The sequence below is a fragment of the Helianthus annuus genome, chromosome 4 (assembly GCF_002127325.2).
Source record: "Helianthus annuus cultivar XRQ/B chromosome 4, HanXRQr2.0-SUNRISE, whole genome shotgun sequence".
Lineage (NCBI taxonomy): Eukaryota > Viridiplantae > Streptophyta > Magnoliopsida > Asterales > Asteraceae > Helianthus > Helianthus annuus.
In genome coordinates this window covers 125062854-125089361 of record NC_035436.2, presented here as the reverse complement: position 1 = coordinate 125089361, position 26508 = coordinate 125062854, and the positions used below count along the sequence as shown (strand labels likewise).

The following is a 26508-nucleotide window of genomic DNA, read 5'->3' as shown; positions in this document are numbered from 1 at the left end:
CAACTCAATGATTCTCAGCAACCGATATGGAATGAAAAACCCTTTGTGTAAAAGTTAAAAAAAAACCATATGCAAACCAACCCAATAATATGAAAAGAATAATCTAGCGTCACCACCAATCTTCTCCGTAAGTGTAAGTTTGGGCAACTTTGACCCCACATTTGAAATATTAACTTATCCATAAAATGCATTGCTTTACTCAACCCATACAGCCTATAAACATACAAAATAACACTCAATGTTTAGTGGTTGTAGTCCATATATTACACGGGTTGAATAGGTCAAAATAATAGAAGTTAAATATTTTGACAACTAATCATACTTAAAGCCACCAACAGAAACAATGAAACAAACCGGACCAAACCACCCCAGGATGTCGTTCTAAACATTTAAAACATTGAACGCTCTCCATTTCCTCGAGGTAATAGAAAACTCTTTAGCTTGATTTTTAATCCGCAACAGCCACAAAGTTGTAATACCTTCAACAACATTAAGTAATGGGGGCAACTTCCTGTTAAACACCAAGTCATTTCGCATCCTCCAAATACACCAAATAGCCATTAATATTATAGCATGGAATGCCTTACTTTTCTTTTTAGGGCCATGAATGAACCAACACAGCTGTAATTCCACTTATGGGATCATCCCAAATCTCCAAACTTTGTTTCAATTATAATCACCAAGTTTAGAATGCCAACAAGTTTACAAACCCAATACTTTAAAATCGAAAGCTTGCAACTTTTCTCAAAAGAACTCTTATTATTCCCAAAACATTTAATACCAAATTCAAACAAAAAACTTTTAAATTGGCTCATGCGTAGAGATTTGGGATTTCAGTTAAGTGAAACTTTCTTTATTGTACTATTATCAATTAATAGTCAATAAAAAGGTTATACAAATACTTCAACCAAATGCAAACATTTTCCTCCATTTTTTTATGAATAAACTGATGGTTATAATTACAAAACCAACATTAGTACAGTAAGAATCTGAATATTCGAAAAACGATTTAGGTCGTACACATTGGAAATAAACTTAGCACAATTTTTTACCCTTTGACCTAATCTCGTTCAAACTTCATAAACAACAAGAACACAATGATGCACAATCATATATGGGTGTGTCAGTGTGTGAGTCGACCAGATAGCGATATGAGCATCCCGGAAAAGGTTTATCTGTGTCTTTCAACTCGTTCGGTCTTCCTTTTGGATCTTGGTGCTCCATCGGCATCTATTACGTGTATATCATGACAAAAATGAGGTTTAACTTTTAAGTAGTTGAATCTTAGCAAATTGAGAGCATAAAAAGGTAGAGAGACTTTTTCATGAAATTTAAGAAACTAAATTTGTTTTCTGCAGTATTAACACTACATAGTTATGTAATAAGAACCTTGAGAATCTATTTGGTGATGATGTTAGTGTTAGGTCCCTTAAATGAAGAGAATCTCTGTGATAATCTCGTTCCCAGAAGCATCATTATTAGAAAGAATCATTCCAACTACCCAGCCAAAGCTGCTTCTTGATCTTTGTCAACCCGGTCATTATCTCCCCGAAGACACACTAATATTTTCCCGTTTGCCTTTTTAGGATCCAGTGATCCCGCCTTACAACAAATAGGCTTGTACATTAAAAACAAAAGAAGAGGCGAAAGTTTAGCCACTAAGATATAATAATCGACTGCATCATGACTCGTTAACTTGTATTCCTTACGCGTCTATACTCTATTGCATCAGCATTGGCTACTTTAACTTCATCATCTTTACATAAATTTCATTAATTACCTGTTCACCTGTAGGAAAAGACATAGCAGCAATGACCAATCCTACCCTTTGAATATATGTAACACCCCCAAAATTTCACCTGCGGAAACTCCGCGAGGCGTGTCACGCATCAGAGTTCGAGCCACCAATCACATTGAACCAATGATAAATATTAAAATAAGTCATGACACTATTTTACCAAAATAAGTTGCTAACATAATATTAATTCTCAAAAGTTGTGTAGCGGAAGCATGTAATAAGTTGTTTAGCAATTGTTTCGTAATAACGCTTAAAACCAATGTATTAAATGTATTTTAATCCAAGAGCCTCGATCCATGACCACTCCAGCACTCCCAGATAGCAAGCTTCCCAATTCCAAGATACCTAACGACCTGCGAGCATGTAACACGTGTATCAGACAAAGCTGGCGAGTTCACAGTTTTAGAAAATGTTTATCACCCGTTGTGTGTAAAACCGTTCAATAACCACTGCAAGTAATATTGTTAATATCTCATTTCCGAACAATGACGGCTCCTGAAATACACGACTGCCCTTCCCACGTACTCCTATCTAGTACTGGGCCAGACTGGGTCATTAGTTCACCTCCGTCCTCTACAGGCACGGGGTGAGGGTGCCAAACCCAAGTAGCGCTACTAACTAATACCCGATGAGGGACTTACAAAAGATGATAGGTGAGAATATTAACCAATATACTCGTTTTTACCCAAGAACTCATCCCCCCATGGGATACCCACTGACTGTCCCCAACCACTGGGACGCATGCTCGAATGTAGTGAACTCACCTTAGCTTGCTCGGTATGTTATGTCACGTTATTTACAGTTTGCCACCCACTTCCTAACATAGTTACCAAAGATAATTAGACTCATATATATATATATTTACACGTACACACTCAAATCACATACTTAGCACATTGCACATACCACGAGAGTTACTACATAATACATGATAAATTTTCATATCACATACAATTCACCTTACACAATCGAGTCTTACAAACTCCTTTACAGATTACATGACACCACTAAGTGTGTGATTTCCACAAGTTGTCGGCCCACGCGTAATTAGTGCAACCCATCAACGATGCAGGGCCCAAACCCGAGAGCATATGTGGAATTAGTGGACACGCGGTCCAAGTCTAGGCAGCCCAGCTAGTTTATGTGAATGGCCCAATTTAAACTCAATTTAACAAGTATAAAATTCACCTCATAACACAATCCTTAGTAGGGTTCATTGTTAAAACAACCCAACCCGGACTGGACGTGTCTGGGCTGCCCATACCCGAGCCCAGTTTATACATTGATATGTGAGGCCCAACCAATTTATTGTGTTGATCCCATACTCGCCTTCCCCACAAACTAATACCACAGTGTCACCAAATTATTTTAAAACATACTGATCCAAAGTCCCAAGGTTCATTCAATGGTTACGTCAATCCAACACACACGTACGAACATATATATCATTCAACAATAATATTCCACGGTTGCCACAAAAATCTTAATGCCTACTATTTATTCAAAAGATTAAGGTTTCGGAGATTTTCATTAATAATGCCATACATAAAATAACATAACATCACAGGCTTCCATTTATCACAGTCACTAATTCATGTATATGAAATCCGAACTTATTAATCATAGGCATCAAGCCTTCACCACTGGATTCACCAATTTATTAACTAAACTATACTCTACCTATATGAAATTGTCACAACAGAAGGGGGGTCCTCTCGGCCCATACCTCCATGCGAGTAGCAGGCCGATCCCGAGGCCCAACCGAATTAGCCCAATGGTCATGTTTTATGCTTTCACAAATAATCAGTCCATGTGCAATGTGTGTGGATGAGTGCATGCCTGGCTCAAATGTGTGATCTAGTGGTCAAATAAATTATGCAGTTCATCATTCAATGCACATGGCATTCCTACTGACAACACCACTAAGGGTCCACATGATTTGGTTTGATTATTTATTGCCGCCAAGTTCTTATTCCACTTGTTGAGTTTTGTGCCACTATGTACAACTCTATTGGACCCATAAAACCGATTACATGATTAAGCCCACTACTACTGTTACATCATCCTATCACTAACATATCACTTTGACTTCCTATCCACACACACATCGATGGCAGCAACCATTAATCATGCAATTCATGTGCAAATCATTAACATATTCCTAACATGTATGTGAAACCATCACTTTTATCATACAAATCGGCGCTTATTAATTCCATTCATCAATCAATTGCATTTGATCTAACAACAGTCTCTTCACATATTGATCTTGGCTAATAGTTATATGAACAATACAATACTATATGCATGCTACTCACGCTACAAATAACCACCACATGTTAATAATGCAAGTCGATACAATTACACATCACGATCAACGAGTAAAGCATAAATACCAAATACTAACCACGAATTCTGATTCAATAGCCGGCTGTTTTAGAGAGAGGGGGCTTGAGGTCTGCCGACGTACACACTAGGAGAGATAGGGTTGGTTTAGGGTTTAAGATAGTTATTCACACATAGGTCACGTACATGTTCTTATATTGATAAAAGGACCGGCCTATTACCTTATTACATTAATACAAGGAACCGGCCCAAACCATTATCCACTTGCGGCCCAAATGATATGCCTACTCCATAACTGAGTGTGTGTAATTATCGGCTTACTATGTAAGTGTTTGCACGAGCTTGTTATGTATAATTGTTGTATAGGTGTACATATGGAACCTAGTAGTAGGCCCATCTGTTTATAGCCGACCCATGGGTATAAGTGGCACGACCCACTAATCGGCCCACAATGCTATACTTAGACTTATGCAGGTTTGTGAAATCAGTTAACACTTCCGATTAGAGTTAACACACAACGTTTAACACGCCTAAGTCGAATAATGCACAACAAAGGAAAACAATAAAGATCTTAGAACTGTTAAGATAAACGACACTAACCTGTACAGTTCGGGTTGTCACATCATCCCCAACTTGAAGGAAATTTCGTCCCGAAATTTTGACAAGTAAGCATAGAGAGGTGAAGTGAGAAATCAAGGTTGTTGTGGATTTTGCTCAGGTGTGACATCATCCCCAACTTGAAGAGGAATTTCGTCCCGAAATTCACCAGTGATAATCATGGTTGGTTCAACCTCTTGAACCATTGAAGATATTAAAGTTTCAACAGATCCTTATATTCCTATGCAGACTCCAGTCCACGTATTGAGGTTTAACAAACCCACACAATTGTCATGCAACTTATGCTAGCGAACCTTGACTCCTTAGCTCGTGTTTTCGATAGGTTCCCTGATAAATACAACTGTTCTGATGACTTCAGATTCCGACAAGGGTATCATAAGGGTTTCATCAGACAACACGGTCTTACATCCATGGCGTACAGTATTCCCACTCCATCAATTAGTCCGAGTTTGTGAGCCATGTCACCGTTTCATCCCAGTAATTCGAATGTTCCCACGCGTCGAAAACTAAGATTACCATGTTTACTATAGCGTACCGCACCCTCCTAGGGTGATACTTTCGATTATGACACGTTCGTCCACAACGAACTCCTAGAGTTTCTTAAGCTTATCAGTTTTCCTAGCAGTTACGCGTTGCCATCAAACAATTTCCGATCTAAACAATCTTCAAGAGTTTTGAGCTCAAATCCTGGACCTGTGATTAGGTTATCACCCACCTTAATTCAACAAGGAGATTAGCGTTACTGTCCAAGCGATGCCTCAAACAAGGCTATATGCATACTAATACGGTAACAGCTGCTGTAGAACTCACCCAAAGATAAGCGTCCTTCCAGTTCTACTACAGTTAACCATACACATGCTCACAGCATGTCCTCGTGTGCAAGGATGGTTCGTTTACTCTGATCGTTTGCCCCACGGTGATACGAAATGTCCATGCCTAGACGTAAGCCGAGGATATTGTGTATTGCCTGTCATAAATTAGGTATAGCTCCAATATCAGAAGTAACAGAAGTTGGCACCTCGTGCCTGAGACCGCCTCTCTCAGAAGAACATCCACAGCTTGTGAAGACCCGCTAGTTTTCTTGATTGCAAGAGAGTGTGCTGGTTTCGTGAGACAATTGACGATCACCAGGTGATATCGGTTCCGTTCTGAGTTTTAAGTAAACCAATGACAAATTCATGGTGTTTGTTCTCGTTTCCAATGGGTGTTTCTGGTTACTGCCCAAACAAGTAGGTTTCCGGTGTTCCACCTTGACCTTCGCACATGTCCAACATTGTTCATATGTAGTGCTATGGGGCCTTCTTGCCCGGTTATCCATACGAGACTTAAAATCTTAATATCTCCTATCAAGTCCAAACTGCTGGAACATCGGAGTCGGTGTACTTCGCTCAGTATGAGTTCCATACGGTTGCTGTATAGTGGAGTCCACATTTGTTCCATGAGATAGCGAATAGCGTCCGCCTTGCCAATAGTTGTTCCTCCATGCCTTGCATGAACCCATCTTGTGAATTCTCTTCCAACAGGTCTTCACTTCGAACAAGGTGAGTCTGGTCAGGTGTATCAGAGTGGATAGCGAACTGCAAGGTCATGCACGTTCAGGTTTCACGGTCGTAATCATCCAAAAGTTCCATCCAGCGTTCTCATCAACTGACAAAGCTTCTTTCGTGGCCAGGGTACACGGGAGGCCCTTGTGATCGGTCTAAGTAACGCGTTCGGTACCGCCCAAGTAATGCCTCCAAGTGAATCCAAAGGTCACGATTTCTACCACCGGTTGTGTGTCGTGCTGTTCTTCTTCGTAACTCCATTACGTACGTCGTCACTTTCTTGTGTTGCGTCGGCGTGTAACTGGGACTCCGATTCAAACGTGATGATATACCACTGTATTACCCCCATCCTCGGGTAAAACGATGCTCAGCGCCTTGCAGAGTTAAGATTCGAAAATTGGAAAGGCGTCCTCTTGTTCTGCCTTTCGCAATCACACCACTCGGTTGTACTAGAGAGGTCCAAGTTTTGTGACTTCCGGAATCCTTGCGATTAATCTGCGGTAATATCAAGCGGAACCAGGTAATCGCTGTAGCCTTGGGGAATTCTTCAGTGTCGATCAGTTTCCAACCGAAACGAGTCTTAGCGAGATCCATGTGCATCCCTGCTTCGTTGATTATATGACCCACCAAAGACACCTCTCGAATCCAGAAGTTACATTTATCGAGACTTCGTACGGTATGGCTCCTCCCTTAGGGCTCTTCTAATAAAATGCAAGAATGTTTGTGATATTTTTTTCTCTTGGGAAAGATTCGAAACGTCATCTAATAACATGGTTGGTTCACATGATACGTAAAGCTGCGGGTGTGATGACCACCCCAAAGATCATGGAATACAAAGTCGCATAGCTGAATTGCGTCGGATATGTCGCTTTAATAATCTTTTCCCCCTGGACTTTCATCTGATAAAGCTCGTTCCTTGCAACTAGTCGACGGGTCGTCAATACACGGTTATAGAAAACAGTTCCTTGACTGTCGCCTTGATGAGTTCCCGTTAATCAGTACACACACCAAAAAGGGCTCATCCTCCCGGATGTATCTGGGGCTTTCCAAAGCGAAAGCTAGGTCTGACAACCTTCTTGCCGAACAGTTCTCATAGTGGCTTATACTGCTCTTGCACCCCTTCTGATGCAAGACGGTAAGAGTACGAGTATTCGGAGCTTCCTCTGATCGTGAGATCAACGAGTTTCTGACTAATAGTTGTGGTGATATGCCTGAAAGTTCTTCGAGTTGCACATTGAGATTAGTCACAACAATTGGTAGATCCTCGTTCCTATCGTCCTTTATCTGATTATTAGAGTTAGTTGCTACTACAGTGAGGTCATCCTTTCATAGACGCTTTCTGGGCTGTCATTACCGACATGATGCAAATCTTCTCACCACTCTGGTACTTCAATGCATAAGGTGACACTAAATTTCTTCTCACAGGGTGCGTCTGAGTGATTTGTCTAGTTAATGAACCATTACTGACTACTGTATCATAACCACCAAGGATAGTAGAAGTGAGACCGGTGTCGAATGCCTGCCTCCCGTAAGGTCAAGTTTGTGTCCCAACTAACATGTGCGGTCGCAGTTGACTTGCCATCAGCCGGTTCCATAACATGTTTGGTTTTGCGAATCATCAGGGTTAAACAAAATTAGGGCAAAGCGATTTGCTACCCATCCGAACCACCATGTTGTTATTGTCCTATCGTTGCCCACATCAATCCTAACTTCCTTTCCGTGAGCACCACTGCCGGTGCAATTGTTACAGTCACGCGGATTCCTCCCGTATTGTCATCGCTCTCGTGGTTGTGGTCGTTTTTGAATTATCAACGTCCAATACATGCCGAAAGCACCTTCATTTCCATACGGTAGGCTACTATTACAAGTACCTGGGTGTCACGAATACTGTTGCTCTAATGTTGGTGCTTGAAGCCGAACGCCACGTTCTTCCACCACAATGCCCCTCTCTTCACACTTCGTGCCGAGTTCCAAGATACTACTTGTTGTGTTGGAATTTACACATCCCATGTGACACCTGTGTCACCGCGACCATCAAACAAATACCAAGCCAATGAAATATTGTATTTCATACTTGGGATCTTGTACAAATATGTGTATCTTTTGCACATATCAATTCTTGTTCAATTTCAAACTTTATATCGCTTTCTGGAGAATTATACGCAAACTGGTGAGTAAATGTACTCGGTTTAATGCGACAAATACTCCGGAACATCAACATATACTCAACATACCTTAAATAACCTTTACATAACTTAGAAATAAGTTTTGAAGGCTTTGGTATAGCAAAAACAAGTTAATTCGCTTACAGGGACTAAACTTGACAAACTGCAAAAGTATGCCAATTTGAACTGTAACGAACATTCCGGAACATGTCCATAAGTTAAACATACCTTAAATATCCTTTACATATCATAGAAATAGGCTTAGAGGTGTTTGGCATGCTAAAACAAACTTTTGGATCATTCAGGGACTAAAAGTGTCAAAAAGTGCACAAGTTTGCACTTTCGCGCATAACTTACGTTCTGAATACATCCGGACATCCAAAAATTTATGTAAGCATCCTTATATTATGCCTTAGTGTTTGGCATGAGAAAAATCCGTTCGTCACGTCATTTGGATCGTTTTTCGCGCTTATGCGCATTCCGTCGTAATTAAGCGAACATCGCGTTTGTACGACCAAACGAACCAACATCCGACATATTTTTGGGCATGTTTCATGTCCACAATGTTTAGACATCATTTTAGGGCCTTAAAGTTGGCTTTACAGGCCTTGGAAGGGCTGAAAATGGCTTAAATACGCAACAGGGACCAAAAGTGTAAATTCTGCAAGTGGTGCAGATCAGAGGACTTCAGGCGGCCCGCGTAAAGATTGCCCAAATCCTTACGCGGGGCGCGTGAGACTGTCAGACAGAAAATATATTGCATTTAATGCAGTTTGGCCTTTCGTTCGATCAAGGGGCAATGCCCTTTCACCCAATCAGGAGCCAAGAGCCAATATCTGACTTACCACAATATTTTGACAAGTGTACGCTCGAGATCGCGGCACGATATTCGATAAACGATCCTAACGGTTCCACTTTTCCTATAAATACCCCCCCCCTTTGTTCCAAAAACCCACACAATCTGATCTTAAGGCTCTAAGTTGGAACCATTGTTTCATACCTGAGCTATTTGATTTAGATTAGCACTCGGGGACCCTCCGTAAGTCTTCTTTCGCTCTTTTATTCGCTTTTCGGGTCCGAAAGTCAACGTTTTGTTGACTTTCTGCATTGACCAGCTTATGGTCGATGCGAAGTTCATGGAACTTCATAACGTGAGCGTGATCACGATGGTTATGGTCCGTAGTGACCATACCTACTGATTACCACGTTATCTAGGCTCAGTGACGAGTCGTAGTTTTGGCCAAAATGCGCATTCTTGCGTATTTTGTAACCAAACTACTCGTGAGCATCAAAGCCGTTTGTTTTGATGCCAAACCTGTTTTCTAAACTTAGTTAAGCATGTTCTAACATGCTTAGCTCGTCACTTTTAGTTTAGTGCTTATATAGGGTCGTAAGGTAAGCGATCTAAACCATCGCTTATACTTTCGAACCCGACCCATTTGGTCGATCATTAGGATCTGACCAAACACATTAGGTGACCATAGCTATAACCTTCCGAGGTTATACCTTGTAGTCACGATGTTAGGCGTTCCGAACGCGTTCTACGCGAACGACGCGTTAGGGTAGCATAAGCTACCTAAACGGGTCGTGACGGACCGTAAGCATTTAGGTTAAGTTTCATTATAGTATGTAGGCTTTGTTAAACCATATTACACGAGTCTCCATACTCGTTTGGTTTACGAACCCGCGTACTATCCGATCCTTCCGATTTGGTCCGGTATATTAACATAGCTACCTATTAGGTGCCGTTTGATATCCCGTGATCTTTAGCATTATCTGGTTATTATACAAGGAATTCAAAGCAATCTCGGGTGAGTACATTGAACCCCTCTTTTACTGTTTTCCAAACTGTTTTGGGGTGAAACACATGTGCCTACTTGCTACTTTCATGCTTTCCGGTTTTCACATCATATACTGCTATGTTCGATAGTACATATATAGTACATGATCTCATTGTGTTTATGCTATGTATGCCCATTGTGTGCGTACTTAGTACATTGCTTTACATCACATTTCATGCTACGTACGCCCATTGTGTGCATACGTAGTACATTGTTTCACATTGCATATCTGTTGCATATGCTCATCCAGCATATGAACACATTATTCTACATTTTGAACCGTTGTACTTTACAATACATTTCATGCTACGTACGCCCATTGTGTGCATACGTAGTACATTGTTTCACATTGCATATCTGTTGCATATGCTCATCCAGCATATGAACACATTATTCTACATTTTGAACCGTTGTACTCTACAATACATTTCATGCTACGTACGCCCATTGTGTGCATACGTAGTACATTGTTTCACATTGCATATCTGTTGCATATGCTCATCCAGCATATGAACACAGTATACTACATTTTGAACCGTTGTACTCTACAATACATTTCATGCTACGTACGCCCATTGTGTGCATACGTAGTACATTGTTTCACATTGCATTTCTGTTGCATATGCTCATCCAGCATATGAACACATTACACTACATTTTGAACCGTTGTAACCATTTGACTATGTGAACCGTCTTACCCCTTTGATTTCATGAACCGTCTGTAACCATTGAACCGTGTAAACCAGTTGTATCCGTTGACATGGATTACATTTGACAATAGACATTTGACTATACATGAACATTTTTACCGTTGTTAAACATTTCATCTTGATGGTTTGGTTTGAGTAAGTGATTTAAGCAACGAGGCATGTGTAATATGATACAAGCATGGTGGATACGCCGCTGGTACTTCCTATATATAAGTGTTTGTATGGTATTACATATCGTAGCGTTATTTGAATAATTTCAATTTGAAACATAGAACATTTTATACAAATAACACGCTTTTCACAAGACATTGATTTACAAACAACAAATCTTATACAAACTCTTTTTTTTACATGGTTATTCAGTTAACCATGCATTGTTCTCTTATTTATACATATCATTTGATCTTACCGTTTTTCAAATGATTTACAAGACAAAGCAAAATACGAGGTTCATGACTAAACATTTTCTCAAACTCAAGTCATGAATTCCGTTTTCACAAAACCAATGTATCTCACAGGCATTTTTATGCTGACGTACCTATTTTCACATGTGTTTTCAGGAGATGATGCATAGGACTTATCAAGACATACTTAGGCGGACCTGTGCCTTAGTGACTTAAAACGAGACAAGAACTAGTTAATTTATGTTATGTACACTTTGATTCTTGTTTAGACAATGTAAACTTTCATGTTTGATTTATAAAACGAAACTTCATTTGCCATGGATTTGAAACAATTGATTCTGTTACAACACTCCCCGACGTTTCCGCCACGTTTTGTATGTTCTACGTGGTCGGGGTGTGACAGAAAAGATGGTATCAGAGCCAATGGTTATAGGGAATTAGGTTATTAGTAATGCTTTGACCTAGTCTATAACCTTCCTAGGACCCTAACGCGAGTTCACTTGCGTTTAGTCATAAAACAATACCGTCACCTATCCTTAGGCGACGACCACAACAAGAACATAAATTTCAAAACCGCCTTGAAAACTAATCATCTGTTCTAGGATGATTGATTACTAGGTTTTGAACCCTCTATTGTAAGGTTTTGAACCCTTTGTTATAAGGTTTTGAACCCCTTTGAATTTTCAAAACTCTCGTCAAAAGTTTTGGGTCCTAAATAGTGTGAACACGTGCGAACTGGAAGAGTGAATGCCTGTACCCTGGGTTTTCTGTCTAAGGTTAGAGTGTTCGTACAAATCCACATAATCGGACCAGTCACTCTTACCTGGGAACTCTTGGGGTGAGTGTCCACTTATAGGTGAGCATGTCTTCGCGATACACTATGAGGATCTATTTGCTTTGATTCAGCCTTGGTGTTGTTTGTTTGCTTCATGATTCAAATAAATGACCATCAACCGTGATTATGGTCGGTGATTGTAACATCCTATTCTTACCCAATACCATTTTATTTGTTTCCTTTCATGTTTTCCTCTTTTAGAATGCCTCCTCGACACGAACACCAGATAGCAACTGCCGAGCTGGCAGAAATTATTGCGTAGCAGATGGCTGCTCAATTCCCAAATCTCTTTGCTCAATGGAACCAAGCCAACAACAACAATGGTACATGCAATTTCAAGAACTTTAACTCGGCTAAACCACTCAAGTTTAGTGGTTCTGAGGGAGCAACTGGGCTTCTTCAATGGTTCGAGAGCATCGAGAATACCTTTCGCCACGTGCAGTGTCCGGAAAATCGCAAGGTCGAGTTTTCTTCGAGTGTGTTTCAGAAGAGGGCTCTTACATGGTGGAACGGGGTAATGAGAGACCGTGGTGCAGATGTTGCTCTAGCACAAACATGGGCTGAACTGAGAGCTCTTATGATGAGAGAGTTTTGTCCTCGTCATGAACAACGAGCGTTGGAGAAGGAGTTTGATGATTTGAAACAAGATAGTGGCGAACACAGGGCATATACTGATAGGTTTGAGGAGTTGAGTCTACTTTGCCCGACTATGGTCGCCCCACTCGACAAGGCTATCGAAAGGTACATCGACGGCCTGCCTGACTCGGTACAAGACATTGTCACTGGTAGCAACCCTACCACACTCCGTCAGGCCATTGAGCTATCTGCAACCTTGACTGAATCGCAAATCAGAAAGCATAAACTTTTTCGAAAGGGTGACAAGAAACCAATCGAGGAATCAAAGACCATGGATAAACAGACTGAATCTCCTAAGGAGTCAAAGAAGCGAAAGGCTGCTCAGAACTTCGCCATGGTCGCTCACAATGGTCAAGCCGTCCCCAACCAACCAGCTCAACCCCCTGCTAGAAAACCATACAATGGAACTGCACCCTTGTGCAACCAATGTAGCCTCCATCATCACGCCAATGTACAATGCCGCAAATGCCAAACTTGTGGACTTATAGGCCACACAGCAAGAGTCTGCCCAGCTGCAGCTACGCCAAACCAAGCTGGCAACAATCCTGCTCAAGGTCGTTTTCTACCAGGCTCTTGTTTCAACTGTGGCGAGATGGGTCATTTCCGAAGAAATTGCCCAAAGCTTGCTAATGCAAATCCAGCACAGGGATAAGCATCTGACTGACTAGAAGACAACATCGTTTAGAAATAATCACGTCTTATGTATTATTTTCTTTTGTTGTCAAGGTCCAAGAAACCGTTGTTATCGTTGTTTATAAATAAATCTTTTATTTGCATTGCAATATATTTCTGTGGTTGCATGTATAAACGACATATCCCTTACAATACCGACAATCAAGGGACCGTATTCCTTAAAGAACAAACTACCCCCAAAATTCTCCCATTCTATAATCGCTTGCGTCTTCTACAAAATTCCTAAGTACCCGTTTATTCTAAGGAAACGAAGTACAAAGCGCAGGTTATAACACAAGACGAATACCCAAAGTACCACTATAAATCCTTAATAGGGTACCTAAGGACTTCCCGTAAGTCTTTAATTGTTGTATACCTTAATTCGAATGTGCTGATTCCTTGTAATCAAAAATCGAATTTTGGGAGATCTTTCTATCTTCTCAGATAGATCCCAGTGAACATTGAGACCCGTCGATTGGTTTCCATATCCGTATTCAATCAATAACAAGTTAAAAACAAATTATGATCAAGTTAAACAAGTATGTGACTTCGTGCTTATGTGTTCCCTTATATGTTGTTGTGTGATCCAAATTATGCTATCCAAATCCTCGTAGAATCTTACATATCCTTGTACAAGAGATTCATCGTAGGATACCCATAAAATCCTCAATGGACTTCTATGTTATAGTTAAGTCCCTCGGATTATAAAGTACTACTTCATAATTAGACCCTTGAGTGGTCTAGTTAAACAGATTCATCCAAAAATCTGGATAAGGATATCATGTGATGATATAGCTGAAAGGACTCTTTGGTGGCCTAACTAAGAAGATCCCCTGTCGGTCTAATTAAAAGGAACCGATGGAAGTCTAGTCACCCTCGTCACAAGTTTGATATCCTTCCCCAAAACATTACAAAACAAACTGTGCGGACTGTGCAAGGGATTACGTAATTATGGATGCATACATAATTATGGAATTTAGTGCACAGAAATCACAGCAAGTTCTGTCATGTGTCTAGAGTTAACCCTATTCATTTCCAACTCCGATGAAACAACCGTTGAAAATGATTCCGTTTAGTTCATTTTCGTTTCTGAAGATTTATCCGTTGAGGGAATGAATATCCGTTGTGTAATCCTTCATTTCCAACTCTGATGAAACAACCGTTGAAAATGATTCCGTTTAGTTCATTTTCGTTTCTGAAGATTTATCCGTTGAGGGAATGAATATCCGTTGTGTAATCCTTCATTTCCAACTCTGATGAAGCAACCGTTGAAAATGATTCCGTTTAGTTCATTTGTGTTTCTGAAGATTTATCCGTTGAGGGAATGAATATCCGTTGTGTAATCCTTCATTTCCAACTCTGATGAAGCAACCGTTGAAAATGACTCTGTTAGTTCATTTTCGTTTCTGACGATTTATCCGTTGGGGAAATGAATATCCGTTGTGAAATCCTTCATTTCCAACTCTGATGAAGCAACCGTTGAAAATGACTCCGTTAGTTCATTTTCATTTCTGACGATTTATCCGTTGGGGAAATGAATATCCGTTGTGAAATCCTTCATTTCCAACTCTGATGAAGCAACCGTTGAAAATGACTCCGTTAGTTCATTTTCGTTTCCGACGATTTATCCGTTGGGAAAATGAATATCCGTTGTGAAATCCTTTATTTCCAACTCTGATGAAGCAACCGTTGAAAATGATTCCGTTTAGTTCATTTTCGTTTCTGACGATTTATCCGTTGGGGAAATGAATATCCGTTGTGAAATCCTTCATTTCCAACTCTGATGAAGCAACCGTTGAAAATGATTCCGTTTAGTTCATTTTCGTTTCTGAAGATTTATCCGTTGAGGGAATGAATATCCGTTGTGTAATCCTTCATTTCCAACTCTGATGAAACAACCGTTGAAAATGATTCCGTTTAGATCATTTTCGTTTCTGAAGATTTATCCGTTGAGGAGATGAATATCCGTTGTGTAATCCTTCATTTCCAACTCTGATGAAGCAACCGTTGAAAATGACTCCGTTAGTTCATTTTCGTTTCTGACGATTTATCCGTTGGCGAAACGAATATCCGTTGTGAAATCCTTCATTTCCAACTCTGATGAAGCAACCGTTGAAAATGACTCTGTTAGTTCATTTTCGTTTCTGATGATTTATCCGTTGGGGAAATGAATATCCGTTGTGTAATCCTTCATTTCCATTTCTGAAGAATACTCGTTGAGGAAAATGACTCCGTCTGTTCATTTTCGTTTCTGAAGAATGACCGTTAAGGAAATGACAGGATATTGCCTTGCATATCGCTGGTGGGTATTTGGCAAAGTCACAAATAGACTCCTACGAATAAATTTCGGGACGAAATTTCCTAAAGTAGGGGAGACTGTGACACCTGTGTCACCGCGACCATCAAACAAATACCAAGCCAATGAAATATTGTATTTCATACTTGGGATCTTGTACAAATATGTGTATCTTTTGCACATATCAATTCTTGTTCAATTTCAAACTTTATATCGCTTTCTGGAGAATTATACGCAAACTGGTGAGTAAATGTACTCGGTTTAATGCGACAAATACTCCGGAACATCAACATATACTCAACATACCTTAAATAACCTTTACATAACTTAGAAATAAGTTTTGAAGGCTTTGGTATAGCAAAAACAAGTTAATTCGCTTACAGGGACTAAACTTGACAAACTGCAAAAGTATGCCAATTTGAACTGTAACGAACATTCCGGAACATGTCCATAAGTTAAACATACCTTAAATATCCTTTACATATCATAGAAATAGGCTTAGAGGTGTTTGGCATGCTAAAACAAACTTTTGGATCATTCAGGGACTAAAAGTGTCAAAAAGTGCACAAGTTTGCACTTTCGCGCATAACTTACGTTCTGAATACATCCGGACATCCAAAAATTTATGTAAGCATCCTTATATTATGCCTTAGTGTTTGGCATGAGAAAAATCCGTTCGTCACGTCATTTGGATCGTTTTTCGCGCTTATGCGCATTCCGTCGTAATTAAGCGAACATCGCGTTTGTACGACCAAACGAACCAACATCCGACATATTTTTGGGCATGTTTCATGTCCACAATGTTTAGACATCATTTTAGGGCCTTAAAGTTGGCTTTACAGGCCTTGGAAGGGCTGAAAATGGCTTAAATACGCAACAGGGACCAAAAGTGTAAATTCTGCAAGTGGTGCAGATCAGAGGACTTCAGGCGGCCCGCGTAAAGATTGCCCAAATCCTTACGCGGGGCGCGTGAGACTGTCAGACAGAAAATATATTGCATTTAATGCAGTTTGGCCTTTCGTTCGATCAAGGGGCAATGCCCTTTCACCCAATCAGGAGCCAAGAGCCAATATCTGACTTACCACAATATTTTGACAAGTGTACGCTCGAGATCGCGGCACGATATTCGATAAACGATCCTAACGGTTCCACTTTTCCTATAAATACCCCCCCTTTGTTCCAAAAACCCACACAATCTGATCTTAAGGCTCTAAGTTGGAACCATTGTTTCATACCTGAGCTATTTGATTTAGATTAGCACTCGGGGACCCTCCGTAAGTCTTCTTTCGCTCTTTTATTCGCTTTTCGGGTCCGAAAGTCAACGTTTTGTTGACTTTCTGCATTGACCAGCTTATGGTCGATGCGAAGTTCATGGAACTTCATAACGTGAGCGTGATCACGATGGTTATGGTCCGTAGTGACCATACCTACTGATTACCACGTTATCTAGGCTCAGTGACGAGTCGTAGTTTTGGCCAAAATGCGCATTCTTGCGTATTTTGTAACCAAACTACTCGTGAGCATCAAAGCCGTTTGTTTTGATGCCAAACCTGTTTTCTAAACTTAGTTAAGCATGTTCTAACATGCTTAGCTCGTCACTTTTAGTTTAGTGCTTATATAGGGTCGTAAGGTAAGCGATCTAAACCATCGCTTATACTTTCGAACCCGACCCATTTGGTCGATCATTAGGATCTGACCAAACACATTAGGTGACCATAGCTATAACCTTCCGAGGTTATACCTTGTAGTCACGATGTTAGGCGTTCCGAACGCGTTCTACGCGAACGACGCGTTAGGGTAGCATAAGCTACCTAAACGGGTCGTGACGGACCGTAAGCATTTAGGTTAAGTTTCATTATAGTATGTAGGCTTTGTTAAACCATATTACACGAGTCTCCATACTCGTTTGGTTTACGAACCCGCGTACTATCCGATCCTTCCGATTTGGTCCGGTATATTAACATAGCTACCTATTAGGTGCCGTTTGATATCCCGTGATCTTTAGCATTATCTGGTTATTATACAAGGAATTCAAAGCAATCTCGGGTGAGTACATTGAACCCCTCTTTTACTGTTTTCCAAACTGTTTTGGGGTGAAACACATGTGCCTACTTGCTACTTTCATGCTTTCCGGTTTTCACATCATATACTGCTATGTTCGATAGTACATATATAGTACATGATCTCATTGTGTTTATGCTATGTATGCCCATTGTGTGCGTACTTAGTACATTGCTTTACATCACATTTCATGCTACGTACGCCCATTGTGTGCATACGTAGTACATTGTTTCACATTGCATATCTGTTGCATATGCTCATCCAGCATATGAACACATTATTCTACATTTTGAACCGTTGTACTTTACAATACATTTCATGCTACGTACGCCCATTGTGTGCATACGTAGTACATTGTTTCACATTGCATATCTGTTGCATATGCTCATCCAGCATATGAACACATTATTCTACATTTTGAACCGTTGTACTCTACAATACATTTCATGCTACGTACGCCCATTGTGTGCATACGTAGTACATTGTTTCACATTGCATATCTGTTGCATATGCTCATCCAGCATATGAACACAGTATACTACATTTTGAACCGTTGTACTCTACAATACATTTCATGCTACGTACGCCCATTGTGTGCATACGTAGTACATTGTTTCACATTGCATTTCTGTTGCATATGCTCATCCAGCATATGAACACATTACACTACATTTTGAACCGTTGTAACCATTTGACTATGTGAACCGTCTTACCCCTTTGATTTCATGAACCGTCTGTAACCATTGAACCGTGTAAACCAGTTGTATCCGTTGACATGGATTACATTTGACAATAGACATTTGACTATACATGAACATTTTTACCGTTGTTAAACATTTCATCTTGATGGTTTGGTTTGAGTAAGTGATTTAAGCAACGAGGCATGTGTAATATGATACAAGCATGGTGGATACGCCGCTGGTACTTCCTATATATAAGTGTTTGTATGGTATTACATATCGTAGCGTTATTTGAATCATTTCAATTTGAAACATAGAACATTTTATACAAATAACACGCTTTTCACAAGACATTGATTTACAAACAACAAATCTTATACAAACTCTTTTTTTTACATGGTTATTCAGTTAACCATGCATTGTTCTCTTATTTATACATATCATTTGATCTTACCGTTTTTCAAATGATTTACAAGACAAAGCAAAATACGAGGTTCATGACTAAACATTTTCTCAAACTCAAGTCATGAATTCCGTTTTCACAAAACCAATGTATCTCACAGGCATTTTTATGCTGACGTACCTATTTTCACATGTGTTTTCAGGAGATGATGCATAGGACTTATCAAGACATACTTAGGCGGACCTGTGCCTTAGTGACTTAAAACGAGACAAGAACTAGTTAATTTATGTTATGTACACTTTGATTCTTGTTTAGACAATGTAAACTTTCATGTTTGATTTATAAAACGAAACTTCATTTGCCATGGATTTGAAACAATTGATTCTGTTACAACACTCCCCGACGTTTCCGCCACGTTTTGTATGTTCTACGTGGTCGGGGTGTGACATCCCACACTAAAATCGGTTGTCATTGCTAAAGTTCAGATTGGTTTGTAACAGTTGACTCCCACGAGTCGCTGACCAGAGTTAAGTCTTAGATTGAAGTCAGTTCGCTGGTGTCCGTTGCTGGTAATCGGGGTCGTCCAAATATTGAAGTCGGTAGGATACTACACTCATCCTTTTGTCCATTCCAGCAAGTGATTCGAATTATTCCCAGTGTGTTTCAAGAGTGTTGCAAAAGTGTTCGCACTTCGAGGTTTAGGGTGTTAGTGTGTTGGGTCCAAACAAATGAAGATAAGTGAGGAAGGTAATAACCATTCATTCGACGCTACCACATCCAACCCAGGGACGTCCGCACAAGCACCTAACATTCTACACGGTTTGCTAGGCGTTCTGATGAGTGTTCAGGCAATGTTTGTTAACATCGAGGTTCGTAAAGTTTGATGAGAAGTGAAAAGTTCGTGTTTCAAAAATTTGTGTTCATGTAAGAGTCACTCACTGCTATGACTCCCATAGGCTGTTGTGTGTCACATTAATCAAGTAATAGAAGTGAAAAGCCGTGTACACAATATAAGGGTAAGAATACTTGGTACATTCCGTACTATCTTGATAGGCTGCTAAAGCCTCAGCCACGCGGGTGTTGATTAGGTCGGTCAACTCAGCCTGAGTCATGGTGATGTTGCCACGTCCGTGTCCTCGTCCACTCATGTTTCTATAGTTGGGAAATAAACCGATTTAGAGGTCGAACGAGATGAGAGTCAAGTATCATACTGATATTTACGTACTACCAAGTTCACACATAGTAGGGCAGAACCCTCCTCACGCTCGATAAGTCTCACTGGGACTTGCATGCACCCCGCGTTATTATTAAGTGTGCACCCATAATAATAAGGCAATTTGCATGCTTATCTCAGTGCTTCTTAGCTCGCGCTCAAAGTTTCCCCCGTTCAAACAACACAACAGATGATATCACAGGTCTATGGCTCGCATGAGTCGATGTGTGGGGTCACACTATCAAGTCACTATGGTGCTAATTGTTTCAGTTCATATACGTTGTGAGTGTGTGACTGTTAAACAAGTAATGTATAAAGTGAGAGGGAAACGAACCTTGCAATCTGGAGCTGAGTGTCATGATCGATTTTCGAAGTTGTTCGGTTATAGTCTGGTTTTATAAAACGTTTTAAAACCTAGTTCACTATAACCAGTGGCTCTGATACCAACTGTAACACCCCCAAAATTTCACCTGCGGAAACTCCGCGAGGCGTGTCACGCATCAGAGTTCGAGCCACCAATCACATTGAACCAATGATAAATATTAAAATAAGTCATGACACTATTTTACCAAAATAAGTTGCTAACATAATATTAATTCTCAAAAGTTGTGTAGCGGAAGCATGTAATAAGTTGTTTAGCAATTGTTTCGTAATAACGCTTAAAACCAATGTATTAAATGTATTTTAATCCAAGAGCCTCGATCCATGACCACTCCAGCACTCCCAGATAGCAAGCTTCCCAATTCCAAGATACCTAACGACCTGCGAGCATGTAACACGTGTATCAGACAAAGCTGGCGAGTTCACAGTTTTAGAAAATGTTTATCACCCGTTGTGTGTAAAACCGTTCAATAACCACTGCAAGTAATATTGTTAATATCTCATTTCCGAACAATGACGGCTCCTGAAATACACGACTGCCCTTCCCACGTACTCCTATCTAGTACTGGGCCAGACTGGGTCATTAGTTCACCTCCGTCCTCTACAGGCACGGGGTGAGGGTGCCAAACCTAAGTAGCGCTACTAACTAATACCCGATGAGGGACTTACAAAAGATGATAGGTGAGAATATTAACCAATATACTCGTTTTTACCCAAGAACTCATCCCCCCATGGGATACCCACTGACTGTCCCCAACCACTGGGACGCATGCTCGAATGTAGTGAACTCACCTTAGCTTGCTCGGTATGTTATGTCACGTTATTTACAGTTTGCCACCCACTTCCTAACATAGTTACCAAAGATAATTAGACTCATATATATATATATTTACACGTACACACTCAAATCACATACTTAGCACATTGCACATACCACGAGAGTTACTACATAATACATGATAAATTTTCATATCACATACAATTCACCTTACACAATCGAGTCTTACAAACTCCTTTACAGATTACATGACACCACTAAGTGTGTGATTTCCACAAGTTGTCGGCCCACGCGTAATTAGTGCAACCCATCAACGATGCAGGGCCCAAACCCGAGAGCATATGTGGAATTAGTGGACACGCGGTCCAAGTCTAGGCAGCCCAGCTAGTTTATGTGAATGGCCCAATTTAAACTCAATTTAACAAGTATAAAATTCACCTCATAACACAATCCTTAGTAGGGTTCATTGTTAAAACAACCCAACCCGGACTGGACGTGTCTGGGCTGCCCATACCCGAGCCCAGTTTACACATTGATATGTGAGGCCCAACCAATTTATTGTGTTGATCCCATACTCGCCTTCCCCACAAACTAATACCACAGTGTCACCAAATTATTTTAAAACATACTGATCCAAAGTCCCAAGGTTCATTCAATGGTTACGTCAATCCAACACACACGTACGAACATATATATCATTCAGCAATAATATTCCACGGTTGCCACAAAAATCTTAATGCCTACTATTTATTCAAAAGATTAAGGTTTCGGAGATTTTCATTAATAATGCCATACATAAAATAACATAACATCACAGGCTTCCATTTATCACAGTCACTAATTCATGTATATGAAATCCGAACTTATTAATCATAGGGATCAAGCCTTCACCACTGGATTCACCAATTTATTAACTAAACTATACTCTACCTATATGAAATTGTCACAACAGAAGGGGGGTCCTCTCGGCCCATACCTCCATGCGAGTAGCAGGCCGATCCCGAGGCCCAACCGAATTAGCCCAATGGTCATGTTTTATGCTTTCACAAATAATCAGTCCATGTGCAATGTGTGTGGATGAGTGCATGCCTGGCTCAAATGTGTGATCTAGTGGTCAAATAAATTATGCAGTTCATCATTCAATGCACATGGCATTCCTACTGACAACACCACTAAGGGTCCACATGATTTGGTTTGATTATTTATTGCCGCCAAGTTCTTATTCCACTTGTTGAGTTTTGTGCCACTATGTACAACTCTATTGGACCCATAAAACCGATTACATGATTAAGCCCACTACTACTGTTACATCATCCTATCACTAACATATCACTTTGACTTCCTATCCACACACACATCGATGGCAGCAACCATTAATCATGCAATTCATGTGCAAATCATTAACATATTCCTAACATGTATGTGAAACCATCACTTTTATCATACAAATCGGCGCTTATTAATTCCATTCATCAATCAATTGCATTTGATCTAACAACAGTCTCTTCACATATTGATCTTGGCTAATAGTTATATGAACAATACAATACTATATGCATGCTACTCACGCTACAAATAACCACCACATGTTAATAATGCAAGTCGATACAATTACACATCACGATCAACGAGTAAAGCATAAATACCAAATACTAACCACGAATTCTGATTCAATAGCCGGCTGTTTTAGAGAGAGGGGGCTTGAGGTCTGCCGACGTACACACTAGGAGAGATAGGGTTGGTTTAGGGTTTAAGATAGTTATTCACACATAGGTCACGTACATGTTCTTATATTGATAAAAGGACCGGCCTATTACCTTATTACATTAATACAAGGAACCGGCCCAAACCATTATCCACTTGCGGCCCAAATGATATGCCTACTCCATAACTGAGTGTGTGTAATTATTGGCTTACTATGTAAGTGTTTGCACGAGCTTGTTATGTATAATTGTTGTATAGGTGTACATATGGAACCTACTAACCGGCCCATCTGTTTATAGCCGACCCATGGGTATAAGTGGCACGACCCACTAATCGGCCCACAATGTTATACTTAGACTTATGCAGGTTTGTGAAATCAGTTAACACTTCCGATTAGAGTTAACACACAACGTTTAACACGCCTAAGTCGAATAATGCACAACAAAGGAAAACAATAAAGATCTTAGAACTGTTAAGATAAACGACACTAACCTGTACAGTTCGGGTTGTCACAATATACATATTATATATAGTATATATATATATAGGAAACTTACTCCAGTTGAAAAGCAACCACCCTGGGGGGTGGGCGTTACAAGAGGCCTTCTTTGCATGTATGTTTGGAGCGTTTTTTAAACATATTAAAGCACTGCAAAGAACATACAAAAGCTAGCTTATTTTAACTATTTACAGTATTTAATCAAGTTTCAGCAAACAAATAGTTTACCTGATCAAACAATAAGAAAGCCAATCCTTCAAGACTATCAGTTAACTCCCTTTTATTTGCCATTGAAACAATACAAATTGGAGTCAATAATACATAGAAACCTCCCATGTACAGTAGCCCCAATGGTAGAGATCATCTAACAAATGTCCAGTTGATACCTTTTCAGAATTAAGTGCCAACTGTCATTCAACAAAACAATTCTTTATTAGAGCAAAATTATGTATAAACTAAAGTAAAATTACTTTTTAGTTACCTGAAACAGTACAAGTGCTCTTAACTCGCATCCTTTAATCGCTAGTAGCAACTTGTCGAGAACTTGTAGTTTGCCACTGATACTGATTTCAGCAGCCAGTAGATCATCAATCAAATAGATAGCCTTCATCGATCTCTGAACCTAATATGTCCGAAAAATTTTCGTTCATCGATAATTTGAGTTCTGAAGTGGAAGAGCATCTTAAATAAAACTCAACACAGCTAGTAGACGCATATTTTAATTACAACGCGATAAACCCCGTGTGAAACCCTTATACACATCGTGTGTTTGTATTTTAGTGTGTGTTATGTTTGATGCGTATTTGAGGAGGATGGGGGAGTATGGAACATATGCTCAGCAACCCAACCCCAATATAGAGCGCTAATGCCTAAGCGCAGCGTATAGGTTTAGGGTCATTTGGTTATGGACTCCCACGTTTCATGTTATACTCAGCAACTCACCACGTATACGCAGTGCTAAGGCCTAAGCACAGCGTATAGGTATAATATTTTTTAAAAAAAAATCAGTTTTTAACTGTAGTTAATTCTCAAATTATTTACCCCGTAACTGCTAGCTCTCTTTATAACAAATTGCTTTTGAAATCAAATCTAATACCCCGTAATTGCTAGCTCTCTTTACAATATAGTAACCTCAATCAATCCCTAACCCCAAAAAAAGATTCAAAAAGATTCAGAACACAAATATATAACAGAATCATCTCCAACTGAAAAACCAAAACTTTAAAAGATACCTTTGATGTCCCACTTCTATCATAATTTATAGAATAAGTATTCAGATCACCGACCTCCAAATAAAGCTCCTGCACGGTTCCATTATGTTTATTCATGTAAGAATAACCATAAAAACTTCTATGATTTTCAACTTTCAAGACATTAACAGCTGCTAAAAACAAGTTCAAGCACTATGAAGTGTCAAATTGAAGGCCAAACCAGGTTCCAAAGGCAGAGTAGCTTTATAACTTATCAGCCATTTTAAACACTTACACATAAAAGAAAAGTAAACTATTATCCTTACGTTATCCAGGTTCTGTATTTTTTCGTTGCTCCATCTGGGCCCTCACCACTGGACTTATCATATGTCTGCATATCAAGATGCGACAATTTAACAGATTAATGAATGAGATACATATGATATTATCATTACAGAAAAACTGTAATTTCATGAATATGATGTTACCTTAAGCTGATTTGTAGTTATCCCACGTAATGGTGCTCCAACAGGAAAACGAAATCAAGTTCTGCAGTGATTTGTAGTTCCTAGATCTTCATCCTGTAATAACACAAATCATCACTTTACAGATCTGAAAAATACGAAGAAACCCTAGATCTACAAAAATACAAGATACATACAGGGGTGATATGAGTTCTACAAACATATAGGATACTGGATCTGCTTGTTCTTTACTCCCAAAAATGAAAAGAGTGTCACTGAAACCGGATCTGGTGATATGAGTTCTACAAAAACGAATTGAGTTAAAAAAAGAAAAGAGAGAAAGGGGTACGAACATAATAAAATTATGTTATCATGTTAAACTCTTCCTGCATAAAAAAATTATGGTATGGAATCAATGAAAAACTAACAAAAACCCTAAATTTATGTTAAGCTCTTCCTGCATAATAAAATCAACCAAAAAGTAACAGAAACCCTAACTGAAAATTATGTTATCATGTTAGCAATCAAACTGTAACAGAAACCCTAAACCGAATCGATACCAAATTAACATAATATGTAAATTAGGTAATACCTCGTTATGAAGAGTGCAATCCATACCAACAGAAGTTCGAATATCCCACTCCCCATTGCTGTGATCTTCCGGTTTAGATAGTTGCGACTTCCAGTTCTCATCATCATCTTCTTCGTTGTCATCAAGCTCTTGAATATCAGACTCCAGGTCTCGATTGGAAGCGTGGGGTTCAGAAACAAGGCCTTGAAGAAAGGGGGAATATGGTTTAGGGTTGTGGAGACGGTGAATGAGTTCATCGGTGTCTTTTTGGAGATGGTTGTGAGGTTTGTGTTTTAGGGTTTCTCTGGGAAGAAGAAACAATCGGAACAGATCTTCTAGCGTATAATAAAAGTGTCTTGGGATGGGGATGAGTAAAGGGATTCAAAAATTGAATCCAGATCTGGCCGCCCAAAGTTTGTTTTGCCGCCCAAAGTTTGTTTTGCCGCCCAGTGATTTTTTGTGCTTTAGATTTTCAACACATTTATGCTTGAAATGGTTGTATAATGTGCTTGAAATGGTTGTACAATGGCAAATGACCATTCTTGTCCTTCCTATATGCTTATTAAAGTAGTATATATATATATATATATATATATATACTTCTTGAGTTCATATGTGTTAGAACGGGCATCGCCCTTTGTAAGTATCCATGCTTCGCACGAATATATGTGGGTCTAGCCCATACATGTCCTTGTCTCT

General features: G+C 39.7%; 1 long non-coding RNA gene across 1 annotated transcript; it reads right to left on the bottom strand.

The window, feature by feature from the left end:
* Positions 1-1708: 1708 nt before the first annotated feature.
* Positions 1709-26318, bottom strand: LOC110934589. Its single transcript, XR_002588459.2, has 9 exons — positions 25831-26318; positions 25436-25540; positions 25263-25355; positions 25101-25165; positions 24817-24885; positions 24066-24206; positions 23813-23991; positions 23643-23734; positions 1709-1788 (listed from the first exon to the last, which is right to left on the bottom strand). It is a non-coding gene; the product is annotated as an uncharacterized LOC110934589 (long non-coding RNA).
* Positions 26319-26508: the final 190 nt, after the last annotated feature.